Source organism: Chiloscyllium punctatum, chromosome 21 (assembly GCF_047496795.1).
Source record: "Chiloscyllium punctatum isolate Juve2018m chromosome 21, sChiPun1.3, whole genome shotgun sequence".
Lineage (NCBI taxonomy): Eukaryota > Metazoa > Chordata > Chondrichthyes > Orectolobiformes > Hemiscylliidae > Chiloscyllium > Chiloscyllium punctatum.
Window position 1 is genome coordinate 92302060 of NC_092759.1, and position 15505 is coordinate 92317564.

Here is a 15505-nt window from a genome sequence, read left to right on the forward strand (position 1 = left end):
GATCATTCCTTATAAAGGAAAGAAAATGTTCCCACAATACACTGAATACTGCCTGACCAACACTCTCAGAGATGATCACAATAATTGAATTCCCTCACTTTTCCGTCTCTGTTTCTTTCCTGTGGTGTGAAAAAGCCATTCCTTCTCTATGCCCTGAGACTGACGTGAAATTTACAAGTTCCTTACGTCTGTACATCAACATCAATAAAGCCAACACCAGAGATGGAGATGAACATCACTCTTGTGAAGAACTTCAAAGATATAGAATACACCTAAACCAAGGAATAGTCACCTACCCCAATGGAAATGAGCTGTCGGAATATGGGAAACAGGCAGAGGAAGGAGAGGACCTATCTTTCCTTTGTTCTTCCCTCACGGAATGTGTGCAGCCCTGGTCAGACCAGCATGTTCTACCGATCTAAAACTGAGTGGCTGCTTCAGCTGTTCCACAGGACAGTAAAGAATAAACTACATTGCTGTGAGTTTGCAGTCACACACATATCTGACCAGGCAAGGATGACCCATTGCCTTCTCTAAAGGACATGAGGCAAGCAGATGGGTTTTTTCTCACAAATGATAATGGGTTCATTTTAATTATATCGACTTCCTTCATGAGATATCAATGGCTTACTATTCAATGGCAGTAGGTTAAGAGTCTATGACTTGAGCACTATACACTGTCTTACATCTGACAGATTCTGTGCAGAGAACAAGTTAAACATCTCAAGTGCAATTATTTTGTAATTGGCACGTGGTTTGAAGAGACTTGAAGAAACAGCTGTACCGGATTTAACAAAAACACAAACGATTGTCCATTCAGGAATTGCACCGAGGCTGAGGAGGCTATTGGGATATCATAAAGGTGGTATTGGACAGGATTGGTGGGTGGAGAGGATATGATAATGTAAATTTATGCAGGACAGAATGGAATATGGAGTTTGAGAACAGTCTGGTTCCTTCTCGCATATCAATGAGTAATTTGTAAACAGTAATTTGCTTTATATATTATATAAGGAAAGGAATTTTTGATTGGAGCCGAAGACATTGATTTCCCTTTTCTAAAATTTACATATCATGAGCAGAAATTCAGTTTAACCCAGTTTAACAGTCAAAGAGAATGACTTACCAGGGCACCAACTATAGCGAGGATGGGATAGTAACCACCTTGAATAATCCAAAGGATATCCTGGATCCGGCATGGTAATGATCTCCAAGGCTGAGAAAGATAGTAAAGATCCAAGGATAAACTCCTGTCCATTGTTGGAAAATTCCAGTCTAATGTTCACAGATTCTGATCCATTGTTGAAACATTCGAGTGTAATGTTCTCAGATTCTAATCTCTCCTCCCTTCCCTTTGGACTTGCTGATCCCTGATAGTGCTGTCGGTGATACTCCCTCTCACACTATGGGATAATACTTTGACAGAGCCCATTTATCGTTTAACGATGGAAACCCTCCACTGGGATAATTAGAATCCACAGAGATTGACAATAATCACAGTCGGTGAACAATTAGCTCCAGTTAACCCCTTTCAATTCAATATTAATTTTATTAAAATTCAAAATAGCGTTTAACATTTACACATTCAGCATGAAATATGTGGGAGTGACTGGGAGAAGGTATGTTGGAGATGGCAGATTGTTTGTGTGTAATCGTTCAATCTGTCTTGAATATGAGAGTAATTACAGAGGATTGTTGGAACATAAACCAGTTTCCCCATTTATCAATGGAAACTTACAGCCTGAAATTATTGATCAGTGATTATATTGATGAGGGAACCTTTATAGTCCATAATCTGGTGGGAAAATATGCTTAAGAAAACATGGATTATAAAAGGCAAAGTGCGTGAATATGTTAACAGAGAATTGTACGTGACAAATACAATTCAGATTGGTATTCGAGGATCAGAAGGGGCAAATGAGGGTCATGCTGTTGATGTTATTGATGTCAATGAACTATGATGAAGTATCATTTATTGGACTTCAATTACAGTGCGATAATGACATTGGGGAGGAGACAGAGGAATTGGAGGAAATGGCTGCTGCAACTGGAGGGAGAGATAATGATATTGCCAGTCATCAGGATTGGAATGGGCCTCTTTATAACTCATAAGGTCAGAGTCATGACGCATCTATAGTGAGGGATGAGGAAAACCAACATTAACCATAAGACCAGAAGACATAGGAGCAGAAATTTGGCCTTTCAGCCCATTGAGTCTGCTTTGCCATTTGATCATAGCTGTTAAGCTTCTCAACATCACTCTCCCGCTTTCTCCAAATAACCCTTGATCCATTGAGGAGAATCGGTGGAGCACCTTTCTGCAAGCTCTCCTCCTCTTCAATGTTATCTGACACTCTTCATGTCTTTGCACTGTCTGAACTCAGGCTGTGGGTGGCACGGTAGCTTCGTTTTCAGTACAGTGCCAGGGACGCAGGTTCGATTCCCACTTCGGATGACTTCCAGTTTGGGTTTTTCACATTCTCCCCATATCTGCATGGGTTTCCTGCCGGTGTTCTGGTTTCCTCCTGCAGTCCAAACATACGCAGATTAGGTGAAATGGGTATGCTAAATTGCCCATAAATTACGTTATTAGTCAGCAGAAAATGGGTCTGCTTGGGTTACTCTTCGGAGGGTTGGTGTGAACTTATTTTGCCAAAAGATCTGTTTCCCCACTCTGGTGATTTTAATACTAAAAATTATCCAAAGTGCCCTCAGTTCCTTCATCTAGATAATTAACAGTATAATGTGAAATTTGGTGCTCCCAACACAGAGTCTTGTGGAACAATGCTTGGCACTGACTGCCATCGTGAGAAGGCACATTTTACCCTTACTCTCTGCTAGCTTTTATCGATGTTAGCACTTTGCCTCTGACACCATGGGTCCCCTTCCTCAATAACCTCCAGTGTAGCAATTTGTTAAAGGACATCTTGAAGTGTAGGTAGATAATATCCATTGGTTCTCCTAATCTGCTCAGTACTTCCTCAAAACATTCTAGCGGGTGTGTCAGACATGACCACCCCTTGATGAAACCATGTTGAATCTGCCCTATTTTACCATCTACATCCAAGTATTCAGAAATCACATTCTTCATGATGGATTTCAGGATCTTACCCACAACTGAAGTTAGGTTAATCAGTCTGTAATTTTCTGTCTTCTGCCTTACTCCCGTGTTAAATGGGTTGTCACGTTAGCGATTTTCCAGTCCACTTTGCCCTTTCCTGATTCTAGTCATTCCTGAAAGATCACAACTAACGTTTGCACTACACCTTCAGCTATCTCCCTGACAAGGCTTGGGTGTAGTCCGTCTGGTCCAGGTAATTTATCTGCATTCTGGCCATTTAGTTTTCTAACTCGTTCTCTTTGGTGATAACCACCATACTCCGTTCTTACCCTCACTCTGTTGAATTTTTGGGAAATTAATCGTGTCTTCCACTGTGAAGACTGACGCAGAGTTCCTCAGCCATTCCTTTGTTCCCCGCCACTACCTCTCTGGCATCATTTCCATTATCTACTTTTGTCTCTCTTTTGCACTTTATACATCTCAGTGTCTAGCTCACCCACTTATTTAATTTTCTCCCTCCTTATACATTTTTGTTGCCCTCTGTTGGTCTTTGTCAGCTTCCCAATACCTTGGTTTAACACTGCCCTTCACCACATGATATATTTCTCTCTTTTGCTTTGATGCTATCCCTGACTTCACTCTTCAGCCATAGTTGCGTCATTCCCGTTGTACCATGCCTCTTACTCCCTGCAATGAATCTCTGCTGTGTCTCCGAAGTTACTCTTAGAGTCTCCTGCCATTGCTGTTCTACTGTCTTTTCTGCTCGGCTACTGTCACCGTCAATTCTACCCAGCTTTTCCCTTATGCCTCTGCAGTTACCCTTATTCAGCTGAAGTACTGTTGCCTCTGATTCTATCTTCTGCCTCTCAAATTGCAGGATAAATTCAGCCATGTTATGATCGCTCCTTCTGACGGCTTCCTTCAGTTTAAGCTCCCTTATCTAGTCTGCCTCTTTGCACAACACTAAAACCAGTATTGCCTGTTCCCTCGTGGACTGCACCACAAGCTACTAAAAAAAACTTGTCGACATTCCATGAATTGCTTTTCTTATAATCCACTACCAATCTGATTTCCCCAGTCCCCCTGCATATTGAAATCGCCCATGATCACTGTAACCTTGACTTTTCTACACATCTTTTCTATCTTCTGATGTATCTGATGGCTCAGCTCCTCACTACTGTTTGTCGGCCTGTATAAATCTCCAACTGTGGTTGCTTTAACATTGTGCTTCCTTAATTTTACCCATGCAGATGCTACACCATCTGACCCTATGTTATTTCTTGCTATTGATTTAATTTCATTTCTTCCTAATAAGGAAACCTCACCTCGTCAGCTCACCTGCGTATCTTTTGGATAGGGTGCATAACCTTGAATATTTAGCTCCAAATCCTGATCCCCTTGCAGTCTTGTTTCCGTGATGCCCATCACGTCATACCTGTCAATTTCGATCTGGGTCACGAATTAATTTACCCTATTCCTTATACTGCATGCATTCAGGCATAACACTGTCAGTCCTGTATTAACCATCCCTCCTCTCAATGTCATTGGTTTTCTCGTGTGCTCAAAGTTTGTTTGTTACTCATTTCTAGATTCTCTATCGTATTTATGTCTATGATGGAGATTTTAATAATCTACTCTGAATTCTGCACTTTTACCTCCTCTTTTAATTCAGGTTTCTAATTACCACGTAACTGATTCCCGTTCACCCACTCCTATTTCATTTTCATCCCTGTCTATCACCCCAGTTAAGCGATTCATTCGGACTCTGTTCCCAGCATGGATCCGATAAAGGCTGTCCCATCAGAACATCTGCCGCAAACCCACAGACAACCTCACAATGCATCACTTCTCCAGCTTGCACCCAAAACATATTAAAACAGCCATTCCCTCTGGACAGGTCCTACACGTACACCGGATCTGCTCAGATGAGGAGGAACATGACGGACACCTGGAAGGACTCAAGGATGCCCTCACAAGAACAGGGTACGATGCTCAACTCATCGACAGCCAGTTCCGATGTGCCACAGCAAGGAACCGTAATGACCTCCTCAGGAGACAGACACGCGCAGCAACTGACAGGGTACCCTTCGTTGTTCACTACATCCCAGGAACTGAAAAATTATGTCATGTTCTTTGTGACCTGCAACACATTATCAATGAGAATGAGCACCTCACCAAGACCTTCCCCAAATCTCCACTAATGCCTTTAAACGCCGCCAAACCTCAAATAGATCCTTGTTCATAGCAAGCTGCCCGGCTCTCAGGACAACTTCATACAACCCTGTCACGGTGGACGCTTCAAGACGGATCAGAGTGTGGACATGGATACCACCATTACGCGTGGGGACACCTCCCACCTCATACAAGGCAGGTACTCATGTGTCTCAGCCAACGTTGTCTATCTTATTAGTTGCAGGCAAGGATGCCCGGAGGCATGACACATTGGGTAAACCATGCAAAGGGTATGGCAACGGAAGAATGGGAACATTACAACAATCAAAAGACAGGAGGGTTCCCTCCCAGTTGAGGAACACTTCAGTGGTGGAGGACATTCAGCCTCGGACCTTCGGGTGACCATCCTCCAAGGTGGACTTCAGAACAGGCAGCAGAGAAAGGTGGCTGAGCAGAGGCTGATAGCTAAGTTCGGTACCCATAGGGAGGACCTCAACCGGGACCTTGGGTTCATGTCACATTACAGGTGACCACCATTGCACTATACACACACACAGATGCTCCTACACACACACACACACTCACATAAACACGGACACCCGTTCACAGACGTGCACACAGACACCCAAACACAGCATGGACGAGATGGACCGAAGGGTCTGTTTCCGTGCTGTATATCTCTATGACTCTAGCCTGCGCCCTCATTGTTAATAGTGGGCTCGAAAACCCGATTAATGACCGATGTCAGGCCAACTGCCTTATGATTTCTTGTCTGTTGCCTCCCTTCTTTCCTTGCACAGAGATTTTACATTCCGATTTTCCAGTTCGCTGTGACGCTTCCTGAGAACATTTATTTCTGAAAATCCACCAGCAGTCCTCCACAATCTTCTCCTCTATTTCCTTCAGAAATTTGGCTTGTTATCCTTCCAGTCTGTGTGATTTATCCATCTTCAAACATTGCAGCTTCCACAGCACATTCTCATCAGCACCGACCACGACACTCATCTCTTGCCCTTGACTGTCTTGAAGTTCTGGAATGCTGCTGGTTGTCAACCATTGTGAGGACTGATGCAAAGCACCTATTCAGTTCATCCTCCAATTCTTTTCTTCTCCGTTTCTCTGTGGCTGGCCTCGTTTTCAAGTTGCCCAATGTTCACTCTTGCATCTCTTCCTATCTTACATAAATTCTTGCAGTCTCCTTTCCTATGGGGAGCTAGCTTATACGTTTCATATTCTCCACCTTATTGTTTATTTTGAATTATCCTCTGCTGCTATAGAAAGGCTTCCCAGTCTTATCGAGACTGAGGGAGAACATTCCAGGGAATTGACTGCAGAAGGCAACATGTAACTACGCTAATCCATTTAACCATCATTGGGCGGCATGATGACACAGCTCTGCTGCTTCACAGTGCCAAGGACTCGGGTTCAATTCCAATCTTTGGAACCTATATGTGTGGCGTCTGTACAATCTCCTCGTGTTTGTATTAGGGACATTAACTCCTTTCGTCTCTCCACTGTCTATCTCCATGTTTATGCCATCGGCAGTATTTCTGCTTCAGGTCGATGCAGAAATGCGGCAAACGCAACCAATTTTCGTAAAAGGGACCCCTGGTGTTCAGGCTGCCCTGGGCGTTCAGGAGACTTGCCTGGCCACTTGTGTGAGTGCAGTTTCACTGGTTCCCAAGCTATCCCTTTCAGTCCCTCAGTCCATCCATTACTGCATGCAGCCTTTCCTCGAACCACTCCTGAGACTCCTCAGAACTCATCGCCTAGCACTGGATGATCCCAAAGTAGGACTGTGTACCCAAAGACACTGGTCACTTTGTGACCCACTAGGGATGCTGGGTAAAGACCATGCCATTGAAAGGAACAGAATAACTACAATTCAGTTGAATAGCAAAGCACAGTAAACGGGCTGAATGGCATCCAATGGCGTGATATTCATTCAAACCGTGCTTGGACCAGAGTACTAGGGGATCGCACATCCAGGGCTGTAGACATGGCTTTAAACTAAATAGGGCGAGGGTGGGCAAGGTCAGATATTGGCGGAATTAGAAAACCCGAGTTAAAGGAGGAGGTAAGAGTGCTGAACTCAGGAGAAGTCATTAAAATCTCCAACACAGGCATAAATATGACAGAGTGTATGGAGAGTGTTAGCAATCAAACTTCAAGCACACTGGACAAACAAATGACACCGTGAAGAGGAACGGTTAATACAGGACTGAAGGCGTTATATCTGAATGTATGCAGTGGAAGGAATTGAGTGAATGAGCTTGTGGCGCAGATCAGAATTGGCAGGTATGACGTGGCGGGTATCACGGAGACATGGCTGCAAGGGTATCAGGATTGGGAGCTGAATATCCAAGGCTATACATCTTGTTGAAAAGATAGGCAGGTGGGCGGAGGAGATGGGGTTGCCTTATTGGTAAGAAATAAAACTAAATCAATAGTAAGAAATTAAGTCGGCTCAGATGATGGGGAATCTGTGTGGGTAGAATTGGGGTATCGAAAAGGTGAAAAAAAAACATAATTGGAGTCTTGTACAGGCCTCCAAACAGTAGTCAGGAGCTGGGCAAAAGATACACCAGAAGAGAGAAACAATGTGTAGGAAAGGCAAAGTTAGAGTGATCATGGGGATGTTAAAAAGAAAGGTTGTTGAGAGTAAGGACGGGCTCAGCCAGTTGGAGGATGGTCGTGGTGTTTGGGTGCAGTTCCGACCTTTGTTCCAGGAAGAAGCGGAGAGACCTGAGACCATCCTAATGGGGGTCGGGGTGGGTAGGGTGTTGGAGGATATTGAATGGGATGGCACGTCCATGGGAAAGAGGAGGTGAATGAAACCTGCAAAATGGAAATTCTAAATTGGTGTAAAGTGTCAGATGAATCATGGATGCACGTGGGCAGGGACTGGACCAGGAGGGATTACTGAGTAAAAGTAGGAAGAATTGAATTGTTTGTAGCAGGTGCAGACTGAAGCAATGTGTCTGCCTGGGCCACCCTGTTTGTGGATGCCCGGACGAGTTGGAAATCACCTGTGCTATCAGAGGGCCATCAGCTCGGTGCCATTGGCTGGTGTTTGGGAGGGCAGTGTGGAGTTAGTGGATCACTAGGAGAAATTAGATGAGTTATTGCAGTTGATGCAATGGCCTGATGTGCCATGGTGGGGATTATGGTCTAAGAAAAGACTTGTTATATGTTTTTTTTTCTTTCACTTGATTCTTGTTCGGATTGTTCAGCTGTTCTGAATTTCTGTATCTCCATCAAGTGCAGACGGCATGTAGTTTCTTGCCTAGCGTGGCGCCTCAACATTTCTTGAACATTTATTTTACAGTATGTGCAACAATGGGCGTTTGTTGTAATAATTTGCTTCCAATTCAAGGAAAACGTGCGAATATGATTTTGAACTCCGGCAGTGTGTCCATTACGTGCAATTTAATTGAATCATCATCCTCATCACAATCACTCTTACAAAAAAACAACGAATGAATCCGTAAATTCTGCAGATTATTTTTAGCTCTGACGATTGTTGGGAATGTTACAAAGGACACTTCAGTGTCACGGAAAATACCAATGTTCCAGTGCAAGTTGCCGAATCCTGGGTCATCCTAAAGTATTCACAAATTCCTCCTCTAACCTAATAATAAGACCAATTGTGACAAGCAGGTAAGTGCTGTATTTTGCTTGTTTGTTTCTTTAGATCTAGTTTTTAAAGTTTCTCTTTTAGAGGGATGGCAGCGAAGGCAGTGCAATGTGCCTCTTGCAACATGTATGAGGTGAGAGAAGCCATTAGCGTCCCTCCTGATTACACTTGCAAGACGTGCACCCATCTCCAGCTCCTCCAGAACCGTGTTAGGGAACTGGAGCTGGAGTTGGATGAACTGCGGATCATTCGGGAGGCAGAGGTGGTCATAGATCAGAGCTTTAGGGAAGTAGTTACTCCGAAAGTTATAGAGAGATGGGTGACAGTGAGGCGGAGTGGGGGGAAGCAGCCAGTGCAGGGACTCCCTGCGGTCATTCCCCTCAAGAACAAGTATACCGTTTTGGATACTTGTGGGGGGGGATGACTTACCAGGGGTAAGCAACTAGGTTCAGGCCTCTGGCACGGAGCCTGTCCCCGTTGCTCAGAAGGGAAGGGTGATGAAAGGTAGAGCGATAGTTATTGGGGACTCAATAGTGAGGGGCAAAGATAGGCGGTTTTGTGGGGGCGACAGAGACAGAGGGTGCCTGTAAACAGGAAGGTGGCTTGAAGTGTGTATACTTCAATGCCAGAAGTATAAGAAATAAGGTAGCTGAGCTTGCAGCATGGGTTGGTACCTGGGACTTCGATGTTGTGGCCATTACAGAGACGTGGGTAGAACAGGGACAGGAATGGCTGTTGCAGGTTCCAGGGTTTAAATGTTTTAGTAGGGTCAGAGATGGGGGTAAAAGAGGGGGAGGTATGGCATTGCTTGTCAAGGATAGTATTACAGCAGCAGAAAGGGTGATGGAGGAAGACTTGCCGTCTGAGGTAGTGTGGGCAGAGGTTAGAAATAGGAAAGGTGAGGTCACCCTGTTAGGAGTTTTCTACAGGCCTCCTAATAGTCCGAGAGAAGTAGAGGCAAGCATTGCGAGGATGATTCAGGAGAAGAGTGAAAGTAGCAGGGTGGTTGTTATGGGGGACTTTAACTTCCCAGATGTTGACTGGGAAAGCTATAGCTCGAGTTTGTTAGATGGGTCTGTGTTTGTCCAATGTTTGCAGGTGGGTTTCCTGACACAATATGTAGACAGGCCAACAAGAGGTGAGGCTATACTGGATTTGGTTCTAGGTAATGAACCAGGCCAGGTGTTAGACTTGGAGGTAGGTGAGCACTTCGGGGGCAGTGACCACAACTCGGTGACTTTTACTCTAGTGATGGAGAGGGATAAGTGTGCACTGCAGGGCAACAGTTGCAGCGGGGGGCAGGGAAACTATGATGCGGTGAGGCATGACTTAGGATGCGTGGATTGGAAAAAATAGGCTTCAAGGGAAGAACACAAATGATATGTGGAGATTGTTCAAGGAACAGCGAATGGGTGTCCTTGATACGTATGTACCAGTAAGGCAGGGAGTAAAGGGTCTTGTGAGGGAGCCGTGGTTTAATAAGGAATAGGAATCCGTTGTTGAAGGGATGAAGGCGGCCTATGTAAAGATGAGGCGTGAAGGTTCATTTGGGGCGATTGAGAGTTATAAGGTAGCCAGGAAGGATCTAAAGAGAGAGTTAAGAGCAGCGAGAAGGGGATATGAAAAGTCCTTAGTAGGTAGGATTAGGGAAAACCAAAAGGCCTTCTATCGGTATGTCAGGCATAAAAGGATGACTAGGGTAGGTATCGGTTCAGTCAAGGATAGTAGTGGGAAGTTGTGTGTGGAGGCCGAGGAGATTGGTGAGACACTAAATCAACACTTTTCGTCAGTATTCACTGAGGAACAGGACACTGTTGCTGATGTGAATATTGAGTCACAAGTGATTAGAATGGATGGCCTTGAGGTACGTAGGGAAGAGGTCTGGGGAATACTGGAAAGGATGAAAATAGATAAGTCCCTGGGCCTGATAGCATTTATCCTAGGATCCTGTGGGAAGCTAGGGAGGAGATAGCAGAGCCATTGGCCTTGATTTTTAGGTCGTCGTTGTCTTCGGGGGCAGTGCCAGAAGACTGGAGGATAGCGAATGTGTTCCCCTTGTTCAAGAAGGGGAGCAGGGATAGCCCGAGTAACTATCGGCCAGTCAGTCTCACTTCTGTTGTGGGCAAAGTCTTAGAGAGAATTGTAAGGGATAGGATTTATGAACACCTGGATAGGAATAATGTGATCAAGGATAGTCAGCATGGTTTTGTGAAGGGCAGGTCGTGCCTCACAAACCTTATTGAATTCTTTGAGAAGGTGACAAAGGAAGTGGACGAGGGTAAAGCAGTAGATGTGGTGCATATGGATTTTAGCAAGGCGTTCGATAAGGTACCCCATGGCAGGCTAATACAAAAACTACGGAGGTATGGCATTGAGGGTGCATTAGAGGTTTGGATTAGGAATTGGCTGGCTGGAAGGAGACAGAAGGTAGTAGTTGATGGTGTAGGTTCATATTGGAGTGCAGTTACCAGCGGTGTTTAACATGGATCTGTTTTGGGACCATTGCTGTTTGTCATTTTTATAAATGACCTGGAGGAGGGGCTTGAAGGCTGGGTGAGCAAGTTTGCGGATGACACGAAAGTCGGTGGAGTTGTGGACAGCGAAGAAGGATGTGGCAGGTTACAGCGCGATATAGGTAAGCTGCAGAGCTGGGCAGTAAGGTGGCAAATGGAATTCAATGTAGCTAAGTGTGAAGTCATTCACTTTGGTAGGAGTAACAAGAAGATGGATTACTGGGCTAATGGTAGACTACTTGGTAGTGTGGATGAGCAGAGGGATCTTGGTGTCCATGTACACAGATCTTTGAAAGTTGCCATCCAGGTAAATAGTGCTGTGAAGAAGGCATATGGTGCACTGGGCTTTATTGGTAGGGGAATTGAGTTCCGGAGTCCTGAGGTCATGATGCAGTTGTATTAGTCTCTGGTGCGGCCTCATCTGGAGTATTGTGTGCAGGTGTGGTCGCCATACTATAGGAAGGATGTGGAGGCATTGGAATGGGTGCAGAAGAGGTTTACCAGGATGTTGCCTGGCATGGTAGGAAGATCGTATGAGGAAAGGCTGAGGCACTTGGGACTTTTCTCATTGGAGAAAAGAAGGTTTAGGGGAGATTTGATAGAGGTGTACAACATGATTAGGGGTTTAGATAGGGTTGACAGTGAGAACCTTTTTTCTGCGCATGGAGTCAGCTGTTACTAGGGTAAACAGCTTTAAATTAAGGGGTGGTAGGTATAGGACAGATGTTAGGGGTAGATTTTTTACTCAGCGGATTGTGAGTTCATGGAATGCCCTGCCAGTAGCAGTGGTGGACTCTCCCTCTGTAGGGTCATTTAAGCGGGCATTGGACAAGCATATGGAGGTTATTGGGCTAGTGTAGGTTAGGTAGGCTTCGGTTGGCGCAAAATCGATGGCTGAAGAGCCTGTACTGCGCTGTATATTTCTAAAAATAAGCTTTGTAAATAAAACATGCAGAGGTGGCAGAGCGTACGTAAAAGGCGAGTTCAGCTCTGTGTTTAAAATGCTATTCCTGGCTCCCTCATAAAAGACCTTAACTACATCTCTCAGTAAATTGCCCAAAATAAGAACAGCATGAGACTGTTCCACTATTTCCATCGCTGTGAGTATCATGTGGTGAGGAATACAATCTCCAAGGTTACACAGCATCCTGGCTTGAATCAACATCATTGTCCCTTCACTGTCACTTCTTCATAATCCTGTGGCTCTCGTTGAAACACATCAGTTCGTGTCCCTGTACCACGAGGATCATGGGGGTTCACCACCATATTCTGAACGGAAATTAGACATAGGCGATAAATGCTTGTCTAGCTAACGGAATTCACCTTGCAAGAACAACTGACAGGAATCTGCTCTATTAAAGGCATCCATTCTAACCTATCTGATTTCTAACGCAGTTTTAATGAGGCTTTTACTTTGACCTAAGCATCTGATCTTTCTGTAACTCCATGAAACATCCACAAGTGTTTTCGCAGTGCTGTTTAAAAATCACATTTGTAAGTTGTGCTCATCATTCTGAAAGGGAGAGCCTTTGTGCGCTTGAGAATGATTTCGTTATTTGTCAGCATCTAAAGGCAATAGCAACGAAGAAACTAAGATCAGGAGTAAGTGACTGGACAACTTGAACCATGTCTGCCATGTGATAAGATCATGGATGATCTGATTATGGACAGAAACACACATCCCTGCTATGCACTATAACCTTAATTCATAATTCATAGCCGATAAACTGTCTGCCTGAGTCTTAAGAATATTCAATGTCTTACCTTCCATCAACTTCTGGAAGGGAAGTTACCACAGACGCAAAACCCTTTGAGATGGTTCAAACAATCACCAACTCCTTCACTGGGATATTCTCCAGTTTCCAGGAGTCCATCCATTTCTGGAAATCTCTCGCACAAATTGAAATATTGTTTCAGCATTCAATTTGAATAGACTACTCAGAATTATATGGGTTTAAACGGGATCATGCGTCATTTGCCGAAACTCCAACTGATCCAAGTCCAGTCTGACAAAGTTTTCTCCAAAGATAAATGCTCCTCTCAGGAATCAGTTGAGTGAATCTTCTCTGGACAGCTTTTCATGTCATTGGGCCCTCAGCTCTCCTGAAGTGGTCTCACCGTACCCTGCAAAACTGTCGGAAACCTTCCCTACTCCTGAATGTATTCTCTTTCAAAAGGTTTGAAAATTTATATTGCCTCCCAAAGATGTGCTCGCAACGTGTTTCTTTGTGATCCAGGTGCCTGATTCCTCTGTGCCTCAGCTTTGCAAAATCTCCATTGAACAATGCACTGTTTTTTCATTCAAACCACCAATCTATTCAAACACAGACACATTTTTCCTACTATGCCCCATATACCAATATATCATTCATTTGACCAAACGAACTCTCTATAATATTATGAAGTTGAGGTCAACATCCATCTGATAATTAAAAGCAATGCTACCCAGTGAAGATTTCCTTGCCTTTTAATATGGTAAGGGAGTGTGACATGTGATGGAACCCACCTCCTTTTTGATACCCAGTTGTTATAAAGGAGTGGTCCAATGAAATGGAATCTTTTCACGCACTCTGTAATTAACAAATAGTATTTGCCTGTCTAGGGGTGACACCATGGCTCAGGGGCAAGCACTGCTGCCTCACAGTGCCAAAAACCCAGGTTCAATTTCAGCCTCGGGCAACTGTCTATGTAGAGTTATCACGTTCTACTTGTGCCAGCGTGGGTTTCAAACGCGTACTCCTGTTTTCTCTCACAATCCAGAGATGTGCAGGTTACTTGAATTGTGCATGCTAAATTGCCCATAGTGTTCACTGATGTATAGGTTAGTCAGGAGTAAACATAGTTAATATGGGAGTGGAATGCATCTGAGTGGTTTACTCTTTGGAGGGTCAGTGTGGTCCTTGTTCGTCTGAAGGGCCTGTTTCCCTACTCTAGGTATCCTGTGATTCTAACTTTAACAGTGAAGACATCACGAAGAAACTGAACAATCACTCTGGAACGAATTACTTATTATGGAATAAAACAAGATTTTCCTGATATGCGGTTTCACTGATGCGGATTCCACTTATAAATCAATTATTAGTCAGAACAAAATTAAAACAGAATGGACTCTCTTGAAATTTCTGCATCTTATTCCCTCGTCTATCTCTCTCTGAAATGCCTTCTCAGTTGTTTTCTGTCTTCAAGAATATTTGCTCAGCGTGTTTGCGCTTTTATTGAGGGATAGAGCGTTTTGGGCAGAGCATGTGAGACTCCAATATTTCTTTCACGGATGAAACTTCCCGGTCATCATTTTTTTCAGATAGCAGTTGACTGTCCCCATCTGTCCAATTGCCTCTCTGTTGTATAAACCTCCTTGACACAAGAAATTATTCTTATATGATTGGTTTTATATTGTTAACACTAAAATGGATCCTTAATCTCCAAGTGCCGTTTTAAGTTAATTGGCAACATTTGAACTTTTGCCTGAATAACAAATGCTGCTTGGGCTTGATAACTGAACGGGTTTGATCCATTCTTTCAATTTGGGCACCTGCAAACTGCTTACCCACAGACATTCGTTCTTCTGTTCAATCACCGAATAACACCTGACCTTTTCAAAGGTCATCATGGTATTGCCCAAAATTCCCTGGCTGTTTTCTGGGACAACACTACTGTTCTAGGACAAACCAAACAGAGAACAGCCAGGGAATTCCTGGAGGCATGGCACTCATCAACAGATTCTAACAACAAACACATGGACCTGGACCCAAAATACCGGCTACTACAGCGGACAGCTGGAACTGACAACCGGAAGCGGCAGAGACAAATCACTATAAATTCCGGAGGAAACAACACAGAAGCGCTTCACAGGACGCTCCCAAACACTGAGGATGTCGCCTAGACAGGGAATGAAACTTCTGAAACATAAATTTCCAGCTCGGCGAACAGAACCACAACAACCCAGATACTGCTAGCTGTTTGACCAAATATTGCATTTTTAATTTTTCCAGTGCTCTGTGCGCTTGTTAAACCCTTGTCCAGCCTTTCAACTCTCTTGAAGGTATAGTACACTTAAAAATTTATAACACTGTCCACTCTGTCTAACCCTCTGATTATCATATATAGATTATCTTATATAGA